We start from the raw sequence: 23,827 nt of genomic DNA on the forward strand, positions 1-23,827 counted from the left end.
TTGAAACGTATTACTCTTTGTAAATGTTGTAGATAAAAGAATACTGCAAAAAGATGGAAAAAAAATTTCAGATGTACGACGTGTTTTAAAACATCAGGTAACAGGTCTATAGTTTGCAATAAATAAATAAATTTCCATGTTTTGAGAGGAGGCACCATGGACCAAAACGAGAAAAATACTGTCTAGTAATCATGATCTCTTAAATGAATACCTTAAGAGCTATGAGCTCCAAACAGCGAGGTCATCGGTTCCTTCGGATTAGGGAAGGATGGGAAAGGAAGCCGGTCGTGCCCTTTCAAAGAAACTCCGACATTTGCCTGAAGCGATTTAGAGAAATCACGGAAAACCTAAATCAGGATGGCCGGACGCGGGATTGAACTGTCGTCCACCTGTATGCGAGTCCAGTGTGTTAACCACTCCGCCACTTCGCTCGGTAGGTGTGCACTTGGTCAGTAGAAGAGACGTGTTACACGGTAGCAAAGATAACCAATTACTCATAGCTGTTGAGGTACGCATCTTATAACCCATGTTTGCTGAACATTTTCTTCTTGTTTTGGTGTAAGGAACCTGTCTCTAAAATTCTACGAAGTTTTTTAAGACACACTGTATATGTGACAATTTCTATTTCTTACGAAATATTTAGTCAGCTACCTTTTCTGGCAATATGTAGAATTATTAAGCATTATGTCATGTCACTGCCTATGTGGTTTCGTTGTTTCAAGTGTGTACTAAAGGTTCGTGCCAATTAGGTTCAGATATTCTTTAAAACATGTTCATCCCATGTAAATTTTGACATAATTATTGCATTTTAATTTATAGACACATGACTGTGCAATTTACAGGAGTATTCTATGTTACAAAAAATTTGTGATCGGAATGGCTTCTGCGTTCCGTGGTCTATTTTCAGGTCATTTTTCTGGAGTGCAAATGTGATTTTAACTCAAGTTTTTCCCAATTTGGTATGACAGTGAATTTTGAATATTTTGTATAGTTTTGCCTCGTTAAGGTAATTCTGTCTTTTATTTTATTTTCATTTGTATGTAATTTTCGAACAATTACACTACTGGCCATTAAAATTGCTACACCACGAAGATAACGTGCTACAGACGCGAAATTCAACCGACAGGAAGAAGATGCTGTGATATGCAAATGATTAGCTTTTCAGAGCATTCACACTAGGTTGGTGCCGGTGGCGACACCAACAACATGCTGACATGAGGAAAGTTTCCAACCGATTTCTCATTCACAAACAGCAGTTGACCGGCGTTGCCTGGTGAACGTTGTTGTGATGCCTCGTGTAAGGAGGAGAAATGCGTACCATCACCTTTCCGACTTTGATAAAGGTCGGATTGTAGCCTATCATGATTGCGGTTTATCGAATCGCGACATTGCTGCTCGCGTTGGTCGAGATCCAATGACTGTTAGCAGAATATGGAATCGGTGGGTTCAGGAGGGTAATACGGAACGCCGTGCTGGATCCCAACGGCCTCGCATCACTAGCAGTCGAGATGACAGGCATCTTATCCGCATGGCTGTAAGGGATCGTGCAAACACGTCTCGATCCCTGAGTCAACAGATGGGGACGTTTGCAAGACAACAACGATCTGCACCAACAGTTCGACGACGTTTGCAGCAGCATGGACTATCAGCTCGGAGACCGTGGCTGCGGTTACCCTTGACGCTGCATCACAGACAGGAGCGCCTGCGATGGTGTACTCAACGACGAACCTGGGTGCACGAATGGCAAAATGTCATTTTTTCGGATGAATCCAGGTTCTGTTTACAGCATCATGATGGTCGCATCCGTGTTTGGCGACATCGCGGTGAACGCACATTGGAAGCGTGTATTCGTCATTGCCATACTGGCGTATCACCCGGCGTGATGGTATGGGGTGCCATTGGTTTCACGTCTCGGTCACCTCTTGTTCACGCCGACGGCACTTGGACATTACATTTCAGATGTGTTACGACCTGTGGCTCTACCTTTCATTCGATTCTTGCGAAACCCTACATTTCAGCAGGATAATGCACGACCACATGTTACAGGTCCTGTGCGGGCCTTTCTGGATACAGAAAATGTTCGACTGCTGCCCTGCCCAGAATATTCTCTAGATCTCTCACCAATTGAAAACGTCTGATCAATGGTGGTCGAGCAACTGGCTCGTCACAATACGCCAGTCACTACTCTTGATGAACTGTGGTATCATGTTGAAGATGCATGGGCTGCTGTATCTGTACACGGCATCCAAGCTCTGTTTGACTCAATGCCCAGGCGTATCAAGGCCTTTATTACGGCCAGAGGTGGTTGTTCGGGGTACTGATTTCTCAGGATCTATGGACCCAAATTGCGTGAAAATGTAATCACATGTCAGTTCTAGTATAATATATTTGTCCAATGAATACCCGTTTATCATCTGCAATTTCTTCTTGGTGTAGCAATTTTAGTGACCAGTAGTGAATAAGATGAAATGATTACAGTTTCTCCAAACTGCAGAGGACCAACCGTACAACATATTCCAGTTTCGGTTAATGTAAAAGTTTCACGCATATAGAGTAAACAGCAAATAGCCTCGTTCACAGCTAGAGTACTGCCGATAGGCCGAGCACTCGAGGCCGCAGCTCGTTTCGCAAAGTGGCTGGCGGCGGCCCGCGGCACTGACACGGTTACCCGCTGGCGGCCGCGAGCGCGGAAGCGACCCCCGGCGGAGGAGGCTGGATGTGGGCCGCCGTGGCTCCGGGTCCCTCGCGACCCCGCAGCGTCGCGGCTTTCTCGGGACCGGCGGGCCGCCTCGCGGCTCCGAGCCGCCGCGCTTTCTGGGTCGTCCGCGCCGCCCCAAGTGGGCCGCCGGATGCTGCGGGGGCGGCGGAGGCGGAGGCGGGGCCGGCGCGCGGGCGGAGGCGGCGACGCGTCCGGTCTGGCTGGCGACGACCCACGCACGCACACCTACGTAGCTTCGTTACTGCTGAACTCGCTTGAACCCGTACCGTCATCCTGACCTCGAAGCAGGAAACAGGAGTGCGTATACACTTTGTACCGCTACTGACGGGCTAGTGCTCACTTTAGTGGTTGTAGTTAGGTAAAGAAACTGTGAAGGAAACCAGGGAGAAGTTTGATGATGATGTCTGGTTTGTCGGGAGCTCAACTGCGTGGTTATCAGCGCTCGTACAAAGTCCCAATTTTCACACAGTCCAATTTCCCCACGTTCACGAATGATGATGAAATGATGAGAACAACACAAACACCCAGTCAGCCGGGCACAAAAAATCCCCAATCCTACCGATAATCGAACCCGGCACCTCGTGATCCAGAGGCAGTAACACAATCCACTAGACCACGAGCTGTGGTCCCAAGGAGAAGTATGTATATGGTACCTCATCTTTTAAACATGTCGGGAAGAACAGACACCTTTTTCGATCCTGTAGCCACTATGATCAACAGAGAAAGGAATTACCTGCCTTAGCTGCCAGAAACTTGATTTAAACAAATGGAGAAATTTGAAAATTTCTGGCAGACTGGGTTTCGAACCCAGGTCTCTTGCTTACTAAGCAGATGCCATATGGACACAGTGGTCATCGCCACTGCGTGGACTACCCCAGCGCATCTCCCATCAGGCCCAGATTCTCAGCCGGCCGGTGTGGCTGAGCGGTTCTTGGCGCTACAGTCTGGAACCGCGCGACTGCGACGGTCGGAGGTTCGAATCCTGCCTCGGGCATGGATGTGTGTGATGTCCTTAGGTTAGTTAGGTTTAAATAGTTCTAAGTTCTAGGGGACTGATGACCTCAGATGTTAAGTCCCATAGGTCTCAGGGCCATTTGAACCATTTGACCCCAGATTCTCAACTTATCCTCACATTACTGATGAAGTGCCCCATGCCCGTTAGCCTCATTACTTGCGGCATTTCGCCGATTCCCGTAAGAGTTCGGGCTTGCAGTGCGTCTGCACTAAACGGGTCATTGGCTACCCTTGCCTTAATTACATATGTGGTGTCTGTTCTTTCGGACGTTTGGGTCTGACGGGAGGCGTGCCAGGATAGGCCGTTCAGTTGCGCTGACCACTGTGTCCGGCCGGCCTAGTGGTCTGTGAATCTGGGTAGTGAGCAGGGTACCTGGTTTCGAACCGAGGACTCATACCGTTTTCAACTTTCCCCATTGATTTAAGTTAATGCCCTCTGGCAGATAAGGTCTTTAATTTCCTTGTGTCTCGAAGCAGAAATATCGAAAAGGAAAGGTAAGAAAATAAAAATTTTGAGGCTTGTCAATGAAATTATTATTCTGTCAGAGACAGAAAACAACTAAGAATATCAGTTGAACTGTTATGCTTCAGTTTCCTAAAAGGAGAGACGTCTGTCTGTAAAGATCGTCGGGAAAAACTTAGGCTTGAGGACCGTCATAGCGGGCATTCCCCAAGGCTCTGTGATCACACCCTTTTTAATATATATATATATATATATATATATATATATATATATATATATATATATATATATATATATATACATGGAACAATCGGTATGTCATTTATATATACACTCCTGGAAATTGAAATAAGAACACCGTGAATTCATTGTCCCAGGAAGGGGAAACTTTATTGACACATTCCTGGGGTCAGATACATCACATGATCACACTGACAGAACCACAGGCACATAGACACAGGCAACAGAGCATGCACAATGTCGGCACTAGTACAGTGTATATCCACCTTTCGCAGCAATGCAGGCTGCTATTCTCCCATGGAGACGATCGTAGAGATGCTGGATGTAGTCCTGTGGAACGGCTTGCCATGCCATTTACACCTGGCGCCTCAGTTGGACCAGCGTTCGTGCTGGACGTGCAGACCGCGTGAGACGACGCTTCATCCAGTCCCAAACATGCTCAATGGGGGACAGATCCGGAGATCTTGCTGGCCAGGGTAGTTGACTTACACCTTCTAGAGCACGTTGGGTGGCACAGGATAGATGCGGACGTGCATTGTCCTGTTGGAACAGTAAGTTCCCTTGCCGGTCTAGGAATGGTAGAACGATGGGTTCGATGACGGTTTGGATGTACCGTGCACTATTCAGTGTCCCCTCGACGATCACCAGTGGTGTACGGCCAGTGTAGGAGATCGCTCCCCACACCATGATGCCGGGTGTTGGCCCTGTGTGCCTCGGTCGTATGCAGTCCTGATTGTGGCGCTCACCTGCACGGCGCCAAACACGCATACGACCATCATTGGCACCAAGGCAGAAGCGACTCTCATCGCTGAAGACGACACGTCTCCATTCGTCCCTCCATTCACGCTTGTCGCGACACCACTGGAGGCGGGCTGCACGATGTTGGGGCGTGAGCGGAAGACGGCCTAATGGTGTGCGGAACCGTAGCCCAGCTTCATGGAGACGGTTGCGAATGGTCCTCGCCGATACCCCAGGAGCAACAGTGTCCCTAATTTGCTGGGAAGTGGCGGTGCGGTCCCCTACGGCACTGCGTAGGATCCTACGGTCTTGGCGTGCATCCGTGCGTCGCTGCGGTCCGGTCCCAGGTCGACGGGCACGTGCACCTTCCGCCGACCACTGGCGACAACATCGATGTACTGTGGAGACCTCACGCCCCACGTGTTGAGCAATTCGGCGGTACGTCCACCCGGCCTCCCGCATGCCCACTATACGCCCTCGCTCAAAGTCCGTCAACTGCACATACGGTTCACGTCCACGCTGTCGCGGCATGCTACCAGTGTTAAAGACTGCGATGGAGCTCCGTATGCCACGGCAAACTGGCTGACACTGACGGCGGCGGTGCACAAATGCTGCGCAGCTAGCGCCATTCGACGGCCAACACCGCGGTTCCTGGTGTGTCCGCTGTGCCGTGCGTGTGATCATTGCTTGTACAGCCCTCTCGCAGTGTCCGGAGCAAGTATGGTGGGTCTGACACACCGGTGTCAATGTGTTCTTTTTTCCATTTCCAGGAGTGTATATATATCAATGACATATCCATTGTTCCACTTGTCACTGCAAGTCTGTACGCCGACGATACCGCCTTCCTCATCCCTGCACGAAACACAAAGCAACTGTTAAACAGAATGCAACGTCAACTCTATATCATCGAAGACCGGGTGAAAGCAAACACGGCAACTCCCAGTTCTGCGAAAACTGCAGAGATCCTTTTCACCAAGAAGAGGCCAGATTTACGAACACAACTAGGCATCAGAAACCGGAGGATTCGTTGATCCGCTCAGGTACAATACCTGGGTCCAATGCTAGACTAAGGCATGACCGTCATCCAGTATATTCTGACAGGAAAAATATATATTATGAAGATGATAGGTGCACTGACACTCTTTCCATCATGAGAAACCTAAACGCCACTACCAAATTGAAACTCTACAGAGCAACGATCCATCTCTTCTCTACAGTTCTAAATCGTGGGGTACTACTTGGGCCAAGAAGGTTCGATGACTACAGCCCTTTCAAAATAAGGGTATGAAATGATGTCCCACGATTGGCCCCCACTCGAGACATCCATGAATAAACTAAAAACCCATACCTTGTACACAAGATAAACGAATAAGCAACCCGACTCTTCAGGGAAGTCGGCGAAAATAGAAGATTCATCCGCCAACACTCAGCGGTCGAACAGGCCATCCCTCAATACTGAACCAAGTATGAAGTGCCTCAAGCCATCATCGCGAATACACATGACCACAATGAGTGAGGTGCTACTCATCTCAACGAAGACAACTCCTTTTGCCACTAGACTACTTATACTACAAACTACACCCTTCCAAAGGACTTAAAGGACCCAACATTTGCGTGCCCAAGTACATTTGAAGTCATTTAAATAAGAATGTGTAAACCTTACCCAACAGGACATCCCAGGAGAACTCTTCGGTCCACACGATACTCTTTGCCTTTTTAAATGTTATATTACCAAGCTCGTTGACATGCGTCCTATTTCATTTTACGGCGTTGCCCACACCGTATATGTGTTTCCACGTCAATAGTTACTAGTACTTCTTCTTTACGAACTTCCAGTATGCTGGGATAGCTGTGGGTCATCAAGGAGTAGTACAACAAAAAACCAGCAAAGTTTGCAACTTTGGCTGTATTTAGTTCTACTACTGCTTCTTATACTCCTCCGCCTTAGCATTAATCCCGTCTAGTAGGGGTCCGCTGCACTCAAGAGTAGGGAAATTTATGTCCTTTACGGTCACATGCACTTCCTGCCCCAGCAGTCGTCAGTCACCTGAAGGAGGCGAGTCATATACGTCTTCTGCAGTGCAGTGAGTCGTGTCTGGACAACACAGTCGGTAGATCACTTGCTTGCAGCAAGCAGTGGTCCCATGTTCGCGTCCAGCATACAGTTTTAACCTGCCAAAGACTTTCAAAATGATGTACATATGCAGACGGAATCGAAGCATAAAAACTTGTATCAAAGTCAACTGAGAATGGTACGAGGCGGTCGATGATCTAATGTCAGCCAGAACACCATCGAACTGTCAAGACCCCATTTCCATCAGGACTTTGCAGAGAGAAATGCGCTGCGCACATCAACCGACTTGTTTCACAGTGTCCTCCAAAGGCTTTTGGCTGCTCAGTATAGGAGCTAGCTGGAGGCGTTTGGCGAAGTTTATTAATATAGGAATAAAGCGTATTGTGTCCACAGAAAACGGAATGTGTAATTTTTGTGTGTCTTTCTAGCTTTCATGTCTTTGAACGTTTATCTCGTGACCTTTTCTTTTTCTCTGTTTTTGCTTTGCAGAGATCGCCGAGGACTTTGCGTAGATGCAGTTGGTGGTTACATGGAGACTGTTGGGATTTACCCTCGTGCTGTCGGATTGCTACGGGGCAGCAATCAAGTGTGCCAGGGTTGTGAGTTTTTAACCTCACCTCGCGGGTTACAGCAAGGCTGGCGACGCTTACTAGAACTATTTCATCAGTATAGAAGTAGCGAGAGCTGATCCGGATCACTCGAATAACAGTCCGCACGTCGGCTGTGCTGCAATTACCTCACAGTCACGGTACCGCCTGTATCACCGAATGGACCAAGATGGTACAGACAAGCTTTTGCTACTTCAGACGATTAAGAAAAAGAGTAGCGAACTGGGGCAGCGCTTTCTTATCAATAATGAAAGCACAGTGCCTCAGTGTAAAGTTTATATACAATAAAACAGTAACTATTGTCACTGACTGAAGTTGTGGAAACGATTTTTCTCAGCACAGATTAAAGCACGTTGATGGTGTTAGTGAAATAAGACGATGCTGCTCCAAAACGAGTTCAAGCGGCGGCCATACCAAATGTATAATCAGGCACTACGTGCAATTAAGTAAGTGACATAATTAAATCCAAGAATTAATTAGAAAATCTTATGAGCTATTAAGAGCCAGAAACTGGACATTAAAATTGTGGGTGTTCTAGAATGAACTAGGAGATGACGATACCGTAATGCTGTTCCTTAGGTATAGAGATTTTTCCCCGACTTTTATGACTAAATAATTATTAGCATTAATAATTTAATACTATCACCTACATAGCTACTTCCTTCAGAAAAAGTTTTTGTTGATAATACCCCGCCTTCAAGGGCAGGGATTCACCTGCAAGGCGATAAAAAGGTCGCAGGAACCTACAAATCTAATATCCCAGACTAGTTCATTCAGAACTTGCTGCAAATAACGATTTAGGTAGGTCGTAAAAATACTTGCCATCCTGGTCAATCGGCTATTTTTTCCTGTGTAAGGAGCTTACAAAGAGGATATAATACGGACTGCTGCACTCTTTTGTTGCTGGACTTCAAAGCAACAGCAAGAATTTCTGCGAACGCTATAGTCTGTCACAAGACCACATCGACCATCAAGTTAGGAACAATATTGGTAGAATAACGCGGTAATTTGTTGCCTAATTCAATGATAGTAGCACAGATGTACGACTGTCACTGAGTCACGAGATCATTCTAGTTAGTGCTCAGGTAACGCCAAATGTTCTACTGCCGGTGTATGATTACTTGACGATTTCTCACTCTCTCCCTCGCCACATTATCTAAGGCTTTTCTTTAGCTGCCATTCCCATTACCCGTTTATCCGAACAATAACTGTCGGATTTATAGTTGAATGCAAGTCCTATGGAACAGGCAGTCTATGATACCCATTTCAGCGTATTTAATCTGTTCAGTTGATAGGCTTTATTTGAACGTGCTTTAAAATCACCGTATAAGTTAGTGTTTTGTCCAAGTTTGAATGCGACTCATACCCCAGCAATGTTACAAGCTCCCCTATCGACCTACACATTAATCGTGCCAATTTTGATTAAGAGGAATATCTGCACTTAATTTCTCCCAGTGGTTTTTGAATAACTGTCCGAACCGAAAGCTATCTAACAGGTTCCCAGTCCATCACAAATTAACAGAGCTCGGGGGAACACCTGCAGCGCAGACTGCACAAAATTGCAGCACAGACTGCCACTTTACATATCAAACACGAATAAAAAATTTTAACACGTTTTCTCACAAAAAAGGCACTAAGTTGCAAAATCCTGGATGCTGGATCAGGATTGTGGATGATGTGCTGTGTTTATGCAAAGGTACACTGACCAGCTAAACTCATTTCTCCGACATTTAAACTCCCAACATAATAGCATTCAGTTGTAAATGAAGCTGGGAGTCTCCTGTGAAAATTTATTCGTCTTTAATGTAGCCATTAGCACAAACAAACACTTATTTAGCATTTACAGAAAAACAACAGCTTCTTGTACTGTAATTTTGTAAAAAGAATCTCATACGGGTAACTTCCCATTCTATTACAAACACTGTTTGAATCTGTCTTGAATTGAGTTATAACCTATCAACTTACTGCTTTCAGCGCAGACCTGATTGAAAATATTCTATGAAAAAGAAAATTCCACCACTCCTGTACGCTGGCCAGCAGACAACCAATTATAACTAAGAAACCCAACTGGCGCACTCTTGCTTATGCTGGAAAATTTAACACAACCTTTAAACATATTAAAGTCCCTAGGTTACAGAAAGGAGTTTTACAATAACAACAGCGTAGCTAAATTATTCAACTAGCGACTCGCTCTGGCTTTGCGCGGGTCGCAGTATATACAGCCGGACAATTCCTCTGTATGTAGTGATATGTTCCAACCTTCCTCGTGAACAAGTCTGTCTGTTAGTGAAAACCGAATCAGAATACCTGCGGAAGTTCCTGAGTTTAGTCTTCACATACAACAGAAAATCGCAGCTGGTAACTTGCATTTATAATATGTATAGATATTAAATACAAAATAAAATCTTTGGCTCAAACTGGCGTGTGTGAAATCACCTACAAGCACAGCGGAAAAGGATATGTTCATCATTAACGCAGGCCAGTGGCAGTTAGGTTAGTTGAAATACACTCCTGGAAATGGAAAAAAGAACACATTGACACCGGTGTGTCAGACCCACCATACTTGCTCCGGACACTGCGAGAGGGCTGTACAAGCAATGATCACACGCACGGCACAGCGGACACACCAGGAACCGCGGTGTTGGCCGTCGAATGGCGCTAGCTGCGCAGCATTTGTGCACCGCCGCCGTCAGTGTCAGCCAGTTTGCCGTGGCATACGGAGCTCCATCGCAGTCTTTAACACTGGTAGCATGCCGCGACAGCGTGGACGTGAACCGTATGTGCAGTTGACGGACTTTGAGCGAGGGCGTATAGTGGGCATGCGGGAGGCCGGGTGGACGTACCGCCGAATTGCTCAACACGTGGGGCGTGAGGTCTCCACAGTACATCGATGTTGTCGCCAGTGGTCGGCGGAAGGTGCACGTGCCCGTCGACCTGGGACCGGACCGCAGCGACGCACGGATGCACGCCAAGACCGTAGGATCCTACGCAGTGCCGTAGGGGACCGCACCGCCACTTCCCAGCAAATTAGGGACACTGTTGCTCCTGGGGTATCGGCGAGGACCATTCGCAACCGTCTCCATGAAGCTGGGCTACGGTCCCGCACACCGTTAGGCCGTCTTCCGCTCACGCCCCAACATCGTGCAGCCCGCCTCCAGTGGTGTCGCGACAGGCGTGAATGGAGGGATGAATGGAGACGTGTCGTCTTCAGCGATGAGAGTCGCTTCTGCCTTGGTGCCAATGAGGGTCGTATGCGTGTTTGGCGCCGTGCAGGTGAGCGCCTCAATCAGGACTGCATACGACCGAGGCACACATGGCCAACACCCGGCATCATGGTGTGGGGAGCGATCTCCTACACTGGCCGCATGTATCCCGTGCCACCCAACGTGCGCTAGAAGGTGTAAGTCAACTACCCTGGCCAGCAAGATCTCCGGATCTGTCCCCCATTGAGCATGTTTGGGACTGGATGAAGTGTCGTCTATCGCGGTCTGCACGTCCAGCACGAACGCTGGTCCAACTGAGGCGCCAGGTGGAAATGGCATGGCAAGCCGTTCCACAGGACTACATCCAGCATCTCTACGATCGTCTCCATGGGAGAATAGCAGCCTGCATTGCTGCGAAAGGTGGATATACACTGTACTAGTGCCGACATTGTGCATGCTCTGTTGCCTGTGTCTATGTGCCTGTGGTTCTGTCAGTGTGATCATGTGATGTATCTGACCCCAGGAATGTGTCAATAAAGTTTCCCCTTCCTGGGACAATGAATTCACGGTGTTCTTATTTCAATTTCCAGGAGTGTAGATGCCGTAGACTAGCAACATGTCGGACATGTTCGAATGAACAGACACCACGCATTGATATAATTGATTCGCCTTGATGGTCTATGAATCCACCATCTTCAGTGCGAATGCACAATCATGTTCAACCCCCTGCGGGAATCTCAAAGTAGCGAGCGAGAAGGACATGGACGGAAATGCAGATACGTGGCGCTAAGTGAGAACGTAGGTCGGCCGACAGGCGTACCGAGATAGTAGGTGCAGATGCAATGAACACTGTGTCCGGTTGTTGCAGTGGTTAACGGAGCTGCCAAGTCAGCAGGAGATCCCGGGTTCGAATCTCGGTCCAGCACACATTTTTCACTCGTCGTCGTTGGCTCAGCAGAAAGTCCGGATGAAGCTGACAGCATGAATCCTTACTTTTCTCCCCACCCCGTCCCCCCTACACCTTCAATTTACAAAAGACTACAAAAAATAGATTTAACCTTCGCAGCACATCTTTTAAAGGAAAACCACCCATACGATGTAGACTGTAGAGAGTGACGTACTGTTAAGAAAAGCAGAAAAAAGGCTGTACTGGAAGTACTCGAATTTGGCAAGTATACGACAAAGCTGTCAGCTTAGTTTTAAATGTCCAAACAAATTTCCTTTTCTTTCTCATTGTCAAATTGAGTTTGAGAAATACACATGTTGCATCAGAATAGTAAATTCATCTTAATTTTTCATCTTTTCCTAAAAAAAAAAAAGATTTCCAGATAATATAAAAAACATTATTTTTCGTTGCTTAGTTAAATGTAGTAATTTCTGCATAATACAAAAAAGTTATACTTTCATTTTTATCTACATCTACATCTACATGGATACTCTGCAAATCACCTTTAAGTGCCTGGCAGAGGGTTCATCGAACCACCTTCACAATTCTCTATTATTCCAATCTCGTGTAGCGCGTGGAAAGAATGAACACCTATATCTTTCCGTACGAGCTCTGATTTCCTTTATTTTATCTTGGTGATCGTTCCTGCCTATGTAAGTCGGTGTCATTCGCATTCGGAGGAGAAAGTTGGTGACTGGAATTTAGTGAGAAGATTCCGTCGCAACGAAAAACGCCTTTCTTTTAATGATGTCCATCCCAAATTCTCTATCATTTCTGTGACATACACTCCCATATTTCGCGATAATGCAAAACGTGCTCCCTTTCTTTGAACTTTTTCGATGTACCCCGTCAGTCCTATCTGATAAGGATCCCACAGCGCGCAGTAGTATTCTAAAAGAAGACGGACAAGCGTAGTGTAGGCAGTCTTCTTAGTAGATCTGTTACATTTTCTAAGTGTCCTGCCAATAAAACGCAGTCTTTGGTTATCCTTCCCCACAACATTCCCTATGTGTTCCTTCCAATTTAAATTGTTCGTATTTGTAATGCCTAGATATTTAGTTGACTTTACGTCTTTTAGATTACACTCATTTATGGTGTAACCGAAGTTTAACGCGTTCTTTTTAGCACCCATGTGGATGACCTTACACTTTTCGTTATTTAAGGTCAACTGCCACTTTTCGCACCATTCCGATATTTCTTTTAAACCGTTTTGAAGTACGTTTTGATCTTCTGATGACTTTATTAGTCGATAAACGAAAGCGTCATCTGCAAACAACCGAAGACGACAGCTCGGATTGTCTCCCAAATCGTTTATATAGATAAGGAACAGCAAAGGGCCTATAAAACTACCTTGGGGAACACCAAAAATCACTTCCGTTTTACTCGATGACTTTCCGTCAATTACTACGAACTGTGACCTCTCTGACAGGAAATCACAGATCCAGTCACATAACTGAGACGATATGCCATAAGCACGCAATTTCACTACGAGCCGCTTGTGTGGTACAGTGTCAAAAGCCTTCCGGAAATCCAGAAATACGGAATAGATCTGAAATCCCTTGTCAATAGCACTCAGCACTTCATGTGAATAAAGAGCTAGTTGTGTTTCACAAGAACGATGTTTTCTAAACCCATGTTGACTGTGTGTCAATAGACGGTTTTCTTCGAGGTAATTCATTATGTTCGAACACAATATATGTTCTAAAATCCTGCTGCATATCGACGTTAACGATATGGGCTTGTAATTTAGTGGATTACTCTTACTACCTATCTTGAATATTGGTGTGACCTGTGCAACTTTCCAGTCTTTGGGTATGGATCTTTCGTCGAGCGAACGGTTATATATGATTGTTAAGTATGGGGCTAATGCATCCGCATACTCCGAAAGGAACCTAATTGGTATACATTCTGGACCATAAGACTTGCTTTTATACAGTGATTTAAGTTGCTTCACTACTCCGAGTATATTTACTTCTACGTTACTCATGTTGGCAGCTGTTCTCGATTTGAATTGTGGAATATTTACTTCGTCTTCTTGTTCAAATATGTGTGAAATCTTATAGGACGTAACTGCTATGGTCATCAGTCCCTAAACTTATACACTACTTAACATAAATTATCCTAAGGACAAACACACACACACCCATGCCCGAGGGAGGACTCGAACCTCCGCCGGGACCAGCCGCACAGTGCGTGACTGCAGCGCCTTAGACCGCTAGGCTAATCGCGCGCGGCTATTTTGTCTTCTTTTGTGAAGGCATTTCGGAAGGCTGCGTTTAGTAACTCTGCTTTGGCAGCACTGTCTTCGACAGTATATCCATTGCTATCGTGCAGAGAAGACATTGATTGTTTCTTACCGCTAACATACTTCACATACGACCAGAATCTCTTTGGATTTTATGCCAGGTTTCGAGACAAAGTTTCGTTGTGGATACTGTTGCAGGCATCTCGCATTGAAATCCGCGCTAAATTTCGCCATTTTACTTATATTCTGTATTTGTATCAGCAGTATATGTATAAACTGTATCTCATTTTATTTGGAATGAGAATTTCAGTAGTCTGGTGATGACCTAAGAAGTCAAACCCCGGCTCGTGATTAAATAATTTTTATGTTACTTAATTTTCCATTTTGAGATTTTCATTCTGCAGCGGAGTGTACACTGGAATGAAATTTCAAATTTTCCATTATTTTTCGGACACTCATTTGGAACATCAGTACTTCTTCCTACGTTTCGGATTAGAACCTTCTACTACTGGCGAAGAAATTCAGTAACTGATTTCCGAGAGTGAAAGCGTTCCTTTCTACTCTTTGAGAGGTCAAAACCACGTGACTTAGCTGTACTGAGAAGTACAATGCACTTGCGATACTGACGAGATAATTCGCACAGAAGCGCCAGAAAGTGATAAAAGGTACGTGTCGAAGATAAAATGTTGCAAGTGCTGAGTACAAACAAACACAAACTTACTCGAGAAGCCGCTGTTGCGTATTTGCGCTGTACTGGAACAGGTAACTAATACTACAAACCCAAAGAGTAAACATATGCCACTGAACTTATCACTGAACGTAAGTATTGGGGTGGTTCAAAATGGTTCAAATGGCTCTGAGCACTTCGGGACTTAACATCTGAGATGATCAGTCCCCTATAACTTAGAACTACTTAAAGCTAACTAATCTAAGGACATCACGCAGATCCATGCCCGAGGCAGGATTCGAACCTGCGACCGTAGCAGTCGTGTGGTTCCGGACTGAAGCGCCTAGAACCGCTCGGCCACCGCGGCCGGCGTTGGGTTGGTACACAAGGTTAATAAACACAACAGATTCGCACTACAGAGACTTTAGTCGTCAATAATATGTTCTCCTACACTATTTACAACATTCTGCTAATGCTGGGGTAACTTTTCGATTCCGTGGATGTAGAAATCACAGCTTTTTGAGGCGAAGAAATCGTCGTGCCAGCGCATTTTCCATCCGGAAAGAAAGTTCCTTGAACTTTGAGAGCGAGAAAAGTGAAAAACTGAGAGCCCAACATCAAGTGAGTAATGTGGGTGCGGAGGGACTTCTCAACCCAATAGTCTAGCAGAATGCGGGCGGGCGTGATCGCGCAGTATCGTCAGTTCAAGCAGTCTTCCTAGTCGTCGGTCTTGAATTACGCCTTCAATGCGTCTCAGTTATTGACATCTCGGGGAAGAAATTCGTAGTAAACCACACAGTCACTGTTCCACCAGATAACATTATCCTCTATGGATGCGCACAGGTCTCTATGCGGGGAGTTGGTGTTTTGTTTGGGCTCAACCATTTCTCTCTTTTTCTTATCTTAGCACCAAGACACCATTTTTCGCCACCAGTTATCGCGTAGTTTTTTGAAAATGAATGAAATAAAATATTCTGTTAAATTTGGAATGAAATGTTTTGTTAAAAAATCTCTTTTACGTTCGTTAAAAACCACGGCTAATTTTTCTCAGGGCGCTATCGCCAGAAATATCATACGCATCCAACGTGAAGACATCCGTCTTACTCACGATGGATAAAAAAATATCTTTCTTTAATGTTACGCGATAAGCAAATTAAACACAATACTCAATTAATTATTTATTGTTCTATGTGAGGCTTGATGCTCCACTATAGCCGCCTATGTGCAATGGCAGCGTATACAACTGAAATAATTGTTTTTAATGAAACTGTACCTCTGGCCTAAAATGAAATGGAAAATATTATAAGACGCCGTTTTCTATTTATTGACATTAAATCCTTTCAATACTTTCAGAATTAAAAGATTATTAAGAAAGTTTTTATCATTTTAACACCAATGGCGCAGCTTCAACAATGTACTTACAGAAAATGGCCACGGCAACATTTAATTGTTACGTAATTAAATAAGGTGCAGGAAAAGTACTTTCTTGCGACTAACAAAAACACATGCTACATTGGGTACTGACATATATATTTAACAAAAATTATAATTACGCTACATATAGTTAAATTAAATACAGACCGTGTTCTATATGCTACCTTCAGCTAGGACGTCAGAACCAAGAAGACGAAAGAGAAGCAGAGCAAAAAGAAACTTAAGTTCTATTCTTATACACTACTCTATACTTCTCTAGATTGTCGCACAGGTGACAAAATGGTAGATATCGAAATAGATGACAGAGGGATAGAAAAACAATTAAAATCGCTCAAAAGATGAAAGGCCGCTGGACCTGATGGGATACCAGTTCGATTTTACACAGAGTACGCGAAGGAGCTTGCCCCCCTCCTTGCAGCGGTGTACCGTAGGTCTCTAGAAGAGCGTAGCGTTCCAAAGGATTGGAAAAGGGCACATTTCATCCCCGTTTTCAAGAAGGGACGTCGAACAGATATGCAGAACTATAGACCTATATCTCTAACGTCGATCAGTTGTAGAATTTTGGAACACGTATTATGTTCGAGTATAATGACTAGAAATCTACTCTGTAGGAATCAGCATGGGTTTCGAAAAAGACGATCGTGTGAAACCCAGATCGCGCTATTCGTCCACGAGACAGAGGGCCATAGACATGGGTTCCCAGGTAGATTCCGTGTTTCTTGACTTCCACAAGGCGTTCGAAGCAGTTAATTCCACAAATTATCTGGGAGTACGCATCAGGAGTGATTTAAAATGGAATGACCATACAAAATTAATCGTCGGTAAAGCAGATGCCAGGCTGAAATTAATTGGAAGAATCCTAAGGAATTGCAATCCGAAAACAAAGGAAGTATGTTACAGTACACTTGTTCGCCCACTGCTTGAATATTGTTCACCAGTGTGGGATCCGTACCAGATAAGTTTGATAGAAGAGATAGAAAAGATCCAACGGAGAGCAGCACGCTTCGTTTCAGGATCATTTGGTAATCGCGAAAGCGTTATGGAGACGATAGATAAACTCCAGTGGAAGACTCTGCAAGAGAGACGCTCAGTAGCTCCATACAGGCTTTTGTTGAAGTTTCGAGACCATACCTTCACCGAGGGGTCAGGCAGTATATTGCTCACTTCTACGTATGTGTCGCGAAGAAACCATGAGGATAAAATCAGAGAGATTAGAGCCCACACAGAGGCATACCGACAATCTTTCTTTCCACGAACAACACGAGACTGGAATAGAAGGGGGAACCGATAGAGGTACTCAAAGTACCCTCCGCCACACCGCCACACACCGTCAGGTGGCTGGCGGAGTATGAATGTAGATGTAGATGTAGATGTAGAGACAAACACCATGCTTATTACAATCCTAGGAGCGCATGCAGCACTTGCATTTTCGCTGAATATCGATAACTACATTTTATATTCATTTTTTCAAGAAGCGATGCTATACAGTAACGATACGGGATAGGAATGGTCGGTGTTGTTCACCAGCCAACTGATGAGCAATGTGATGCACGGACGGCCACCCGCTGATTTTTGTGATTTTTGATTAGGGCATGCGGTACCAATACACCTGACTTTGGAACTTTCTCCTTTGCATGCAACTGTCGCACGATGGTGGAATGATCACTGTTCATCACATTTGCTAGTTATCTAGAACAATGACGTGAGTCATTGTGAATTTATACGTTCAGATGATCTTCATCAAATCTCGAAAATCCTCCTGAACGTGAAGAGTCACTAATGTCACAACGATCCTCATTGAGATGAGAAATACGTTTTCTTGCCATGCTCTATCGAACGGCATTATCCAAATACACGGCTAAAATTATTCTGACTATGTCCACTAATGTCACCCCTCTACTGAACTCAAACAGAAGAATATGTTGGAAACGTTCCGATTTCTCCACTTGACAATTCGTTTTCTAGCGTCCACGGCTCCAGTCACTATATTCAAATGACAAAATGACAACCTGTGAACTCAAACAGCAATAGTGAACTACAAATAAAAAATAACAATCGATAAATTAATGCATAGCAATCGGAATAGCGACATGCAAAAGAAAAACGCTACTAACTACGAACTTATGAATCTGCTTAATACTTCGAACATTGCATGCTGTCACTACAATCATCACTGCAACGCCGGATCACAACATCAGTTCCCCGCTGGTATCAATAACATTTCTTACTGGAGCGGACGTGGTGCCCCGGTTGTGTGAACACTTCCTTCGTGGAGCCCGGTGCGGTATTTTGTGAAATTCCATTCGTTGCGCGTTGTGGCACAGTCAAGTCTGCTTCAGTACCCCTGACTGTGACGTTCGCTGATTGTTGTGATTGTTTCGTAATGGGCTGGTTTCTGATAGTGAAGATGCGGCACTCTGAGCAGGCGGAGTATATCCGTTGCTTGTGCCAAAGGGTGAGTTTCAAAATGTGGGCTTCAGGCGATCCATGGAGACTATGGCGGGAATACCCATAACGTCGACCTTGAACGTCTTCTCATCCCTGTCGAGGACTGGGTAAGGTCCGTCATACGAGGAATGGTGTGGTGTGCGTCCCGCATTGTGCCAAATTAAGACTTGGTCACAGGTTGCAAGGTCCTTAAAAACGAAAAGACGATGACTCAGTTGGACCGGCGGTGCAACACGCCGGAGTTGCCGGACTTGTGCCCATGGCTAGGAGACGACGTCTGACGCATCAATGAACCCATTAGGTGTATTCTCGAGGAATTCGTCTGGTAGTGGTATTGTTTGGCCATATATGAGATCAGCTCAGTAGCCTTGAGGTCTTCTTTAACGAATGCGTGGAGGCCGAAAACCACAATCAGTAATGCTTCCGTCCAATGATGCTGATAATGAAATATGTAGAGTCTTTTACTGTAGGAGGCAAGGGAGAGGATGTTATGGCTGGTCGGTATTCCCTTTCTACAACACAAATGCACACGTGGATTAATATGGTTCTTTACTTACGAGAAGCTGCTACTTAACTTGAATATAGAGTCAATGTTCGTGGCACAAACTCATCAGTAATAGCCCTCTTGCAGACAATATAGATAATCTTGGCATTACATTAGTCTGGTCGCTATGTACTGCTGTAACCTGTGACGTGAACTGATACTGCATTGCAACTAACTGACAGACGCCAAACTGGAGTGTGAGTCAGTGAGGTCCTCTGATCATTGGTGGCGGCCTAAGTACATGCTGTCAAGAGGGCATGGGTGACAGTAGTGGGGCTACAGGATCTAACCTCCCCACAAAATTAATAATTAAATGAATTTTATATATTGTAACCTCTGAACAATATTGGCCCCCATTTATAATCTCTGTGCAGAAATGCATTCACATTTAATGTAACTACAAAATTCAATTCCTAAACGCGGAAATAATAAAAAAAATTCAGTAACCTGGTAAATTTTATGACGACAGCAGCGCTGCAAGGGGTACTGAGCCATTTTGTGGGTTGCCTACATCAGGGGCAGTTATGCACTCAGGGGCAAACCTATTGTTCTCATTTGATTGACAGGTACTTAACCTATTGTTCTGTTAAGTGCTTTTCCTTGTCACTGCACTTAACCTATTGTTCTCCTGCCCAGTCCCACTCCCATCCCCCTCAGGAAACTCCCCACCCCTCGCCGCTACAGGTACACTTTCAGGTCTGAGTTAACCTATTGTTCTGTTAAGTGCTTTTCCATGACACCCCCATTTCCTTTTGATTTACGGGCACTTAACAGAATAATAGGTTAAGTACCTGTCAATCAAAGGAGAGCAATAGGTTAGCCCCTGAGTGCATACCTGCCCCTGATGTAGGCAACCCAAAAAATGGCTCAGTACCACTGTAGCCCCATTATTGGTGACATGTTACTTGTCAGTGTGTCTGTGGCCTCTCTTGTGATTGGTGCACTTCATCCAGCACCTATTCTCATCCTTCGCACTACATCTTTGCTGAGCAGTGTGCTGGCGACAGCTTACGGCAGGACGAAATCTTAATGCTGTCTTCAATTGCTGGTGTAGTCATTCCACAAATCTATTAGTTTTAGGGTGGTAAGCTCTAGAGTGTATACACTTTGGCGAGTGTTTTAAACAAATACGACTCTAATTGGCGGCCTTGATCTACGGTGACACGAAGAGGCATGATAAAATGGACAGTCCATCCTCGAAAGATCGTGCTTGCCACTGTTTCTGAGGATATATTACTCATGCCAAAGGCTTCTGACCAATGCGAAAAGCAGTCGATGGCCGTGAGACAGTAAGTGAAACCACCAGATGGTGGTAACGGTTCTATTATGTCTAAATCACCGTGCTCAAATCGTTGATTAGATTGGGTAAACGTGCCAAATTTTGTTTTGATATATCGGGTGTTTTTATTCTTTTAGCAAGTAACGCACTGTCGCACAGATTACTTGCAATCCTTGTTCATACCCAGACGCACCAGACCGCGCTTCGCAAGATACACAGTGCCACGGACCCCCATATTGGCCAGGTTATGCCAAAGCGTCATGGCTTGATGTCGGAACTACCATGTCTACAGCTTTGCTTCCGCAGTTTTTTCTCGAAGTTCGGGGCTTTATTGTGAAAAACGTACAAGAAAATTATGATTCATAATATTGCCCATCGCTGGCCTCTACATTCTCCCATCTTTTGGATAGCATACGAATCTCGTAGCGGAAGAACTGGGCGTCTTTTGTGGGGATCCATGAAGCGATTCAATTTTGCACTGGTTCATATGATAGGACGTGCTGGTCAGAGAGACTGTATGCTACTGATCGAAAAAGATGGTAGTCAGAGAGAGCGAATACGGCTGGACGGATGGGACTTCTCATTTCAACGTTTCCATGTATATTTTGACGGGTTTTGCGACGTGGGGTCAAGCACTGACCTGTTGCAGAATTATCTTTACGTGGCCATCGCTGTATTGTGGCCGTTTCTGTTTCAGTGCTGGGCTCGAACGTATCAGTTGCTTTCGATAATGATGTCCTGTGACTGTCTTCGTCTGTTTCAGTAGATAAGAAAACGTTGTGTCTTCTACCGCCATGCCAGTCTTCGATATCAAAATAAACGTTCTTAAGGCGTTAGAAACATTTTCTACACGTTCTTCGACTAATAGAGCCACTGCTGCAGATTTCTTCATGTTAAAGCAGGAAATTAAAACTTCCCGCAAATGGTGAGAAGTGGGTATGTAAGTTGACGTATTTAATCGAGAACAACCTTATGATACAATCACAAATCGACTAATATTTTTATGGCATTATGTTTACAGATGTCTAAGCTTACTGCATTACACCTATGACCAACTGCCTGAACCCCACTTCCCGTTAGTGCCGTCTATTCCAAAACGGCGGAAGCAAAATTGTAGACCTAATACAAGGGCATGAACGGTCGCGTCTTCGCCGTTGGAACATCACTGTACATCTTTATGTTCGCAGATGCTACTGGGACGCATTGGAGGCGCAGTCCGATTGGTTGCTTCAGTAGTATGCGTAGCTTTTGGATCTATATGTTTTGTCTGCACAAGACCTTCATAGACGATTGTAGTTGTAAGCGATTCGACGCGAGAGCGAGTGTCTGGTCTGCTGGAATATTCAAGTCACCCTGAAAGTGGATAACATGCGTCGTAAACTGGCTAATATAAGTGGCGTAGCTGTCATGGTGGTGCCTCGTCTGACTTCTGACGAAAAATAAACGGCTATCGTTTGAGGTCAGTTATCAGAGTCAACTGCTGCCCCTTCCAGCATATGGCCAAACCTTTCTATGGCAGCATACGTCGCGTAAAGGTTGCGATCGTATGTCGACCAGCCATGTTGTGCTGGTGAAACCTTTTGCCTGAAAAACTCAAAGCGAGGGCGGGCTGTGCAAACGGGTGCGCCAACACCGTCGGTTCAGCGATGGCGGCTCTCATTTCTGCGAAAGCTGCTTCATTCTCAGTGGCCCACAAGAATTCGTTCTTCAGTTTCAGAGTACCTCTCAACAAGTTGTTTAATGCCTATGTATAAAACACCAGTAGAAATTTATAAAGCTGAGAGATCTTCACAGTTCCAAGACTGTGATCAGCCGTGAGTATTTGAGTATGGCTTCCACTTTCTTTTTCGGCAGCCGGATTCCTTGAGCATCATTGGTGTATCCAAGGAATTGCACTTCGATGGGTTAATGACCAGTCCCTGTGAACGAAGGCAGTTGAGATTTGGAGCAAATGGACCACATGCTCCGATTCCGAAACAGATATCACCAAAATATCATCAATATAAAGATGACAGGAGTCAAGGTCATGCGTTATTTCACCTATGAAACGTTGGACTGTTTCTGCATCACTGCATAGTTCGAAAGGCATTCTCATAGACTTGAAGAGGCCGAACTGAGTAATAAGGGCAGTTTTACCCGTATCTCCGGATGCACCAAAGCAGAGCTGTGAAAGATGCATTTTCAGTGTATTCCTCAATGGGTGGCACCAGATATATACACGGGGTTGTCCTTGCATGGGTTGTCGGTAGTCACCGCGTGGATGCCAACCATTCTCCTTATTTTGTACAACATGTATCGATGGGATCCAATTACTGCTTGAAAATCGACAGATTCCTTGTGTCAGCATGGACTCTTGCTCCACTACCCTTAATTTCTAAGGTGGTAATCGACGAGACTACGCGTGGATCGAAGCTCTTGGGGTAGTGAGCATGTAGTGCATCGTGTCATGTTGTACAGACATTAGCATGAAGGTATGTCGGGTTAAGTTCTGAGAACTGCTTGAGAATGTCTACATATGGTGATTCACCTGTGGTAGAAAGGACATTAGTTCCAGTGACACAGAATAATCTTCAATGGCTATTTGGTAACAGTGTCGAGGAGACGGTGGTTCCGGGAGTCTGGTAGTAGGCTACAAAATGACAAGAAATCGGCCCCAAAAATGGGATGTCCCACATCTGCCATTATGAACTTCCATTATGAACTGCCAAATGCAGGGCTAAGTCATGTGATAGAGGACCTAGGGTCTTCATGTAAGGACTTTACAAAAGAGGACCATGTAGTGATAGTGGGTGGGGTGGGAAACACTTTGGACAGTGATGGGTCTTATGACATAGGTGGTGACCCAGACAAGATAGCTTCCCTGACTCATGGCACCAACATACACTTTGTTGAGCTGATCCGGCGTCATTATCGACCACACCTTGATGGATTCATGAAAGTATAGGGGGTGAATCTCGGTCCACACATGGTCAAATACCTGTTGTCATAGGTAGGAAAAGTAGGTCTTTTTTAGGATAAATCCAGACAACAGGTTCCCCTGCCTAAAGAGTATCTCCAGCAGTTTGAAAAATACTGAAACACTCACTCACCAAACAGATTTTAACACTTCAGATATCACATATACCAGATGTCACAAAGAAAAACAAACCATTGGAAAGAGTAACATGAGGCATTTCACAGACTTAACAATCCTCCATCAAAACAT

This window comes from Schistocerca cancellata, chromosome 2 (assembly GCF_023864275.1).
Source record: "Schistocerca cancellata isolate TAMUIC-IGC-003103 chromosome 2, iqSchCanc2.1, whole genome shotgun sequence".
Lineage (NCBI taxonomy): Eukaryota > Metazoa > Arthropoda > Insecta > Orthoptera > Acrididae > Schistocerca > Schistocerca cancellata.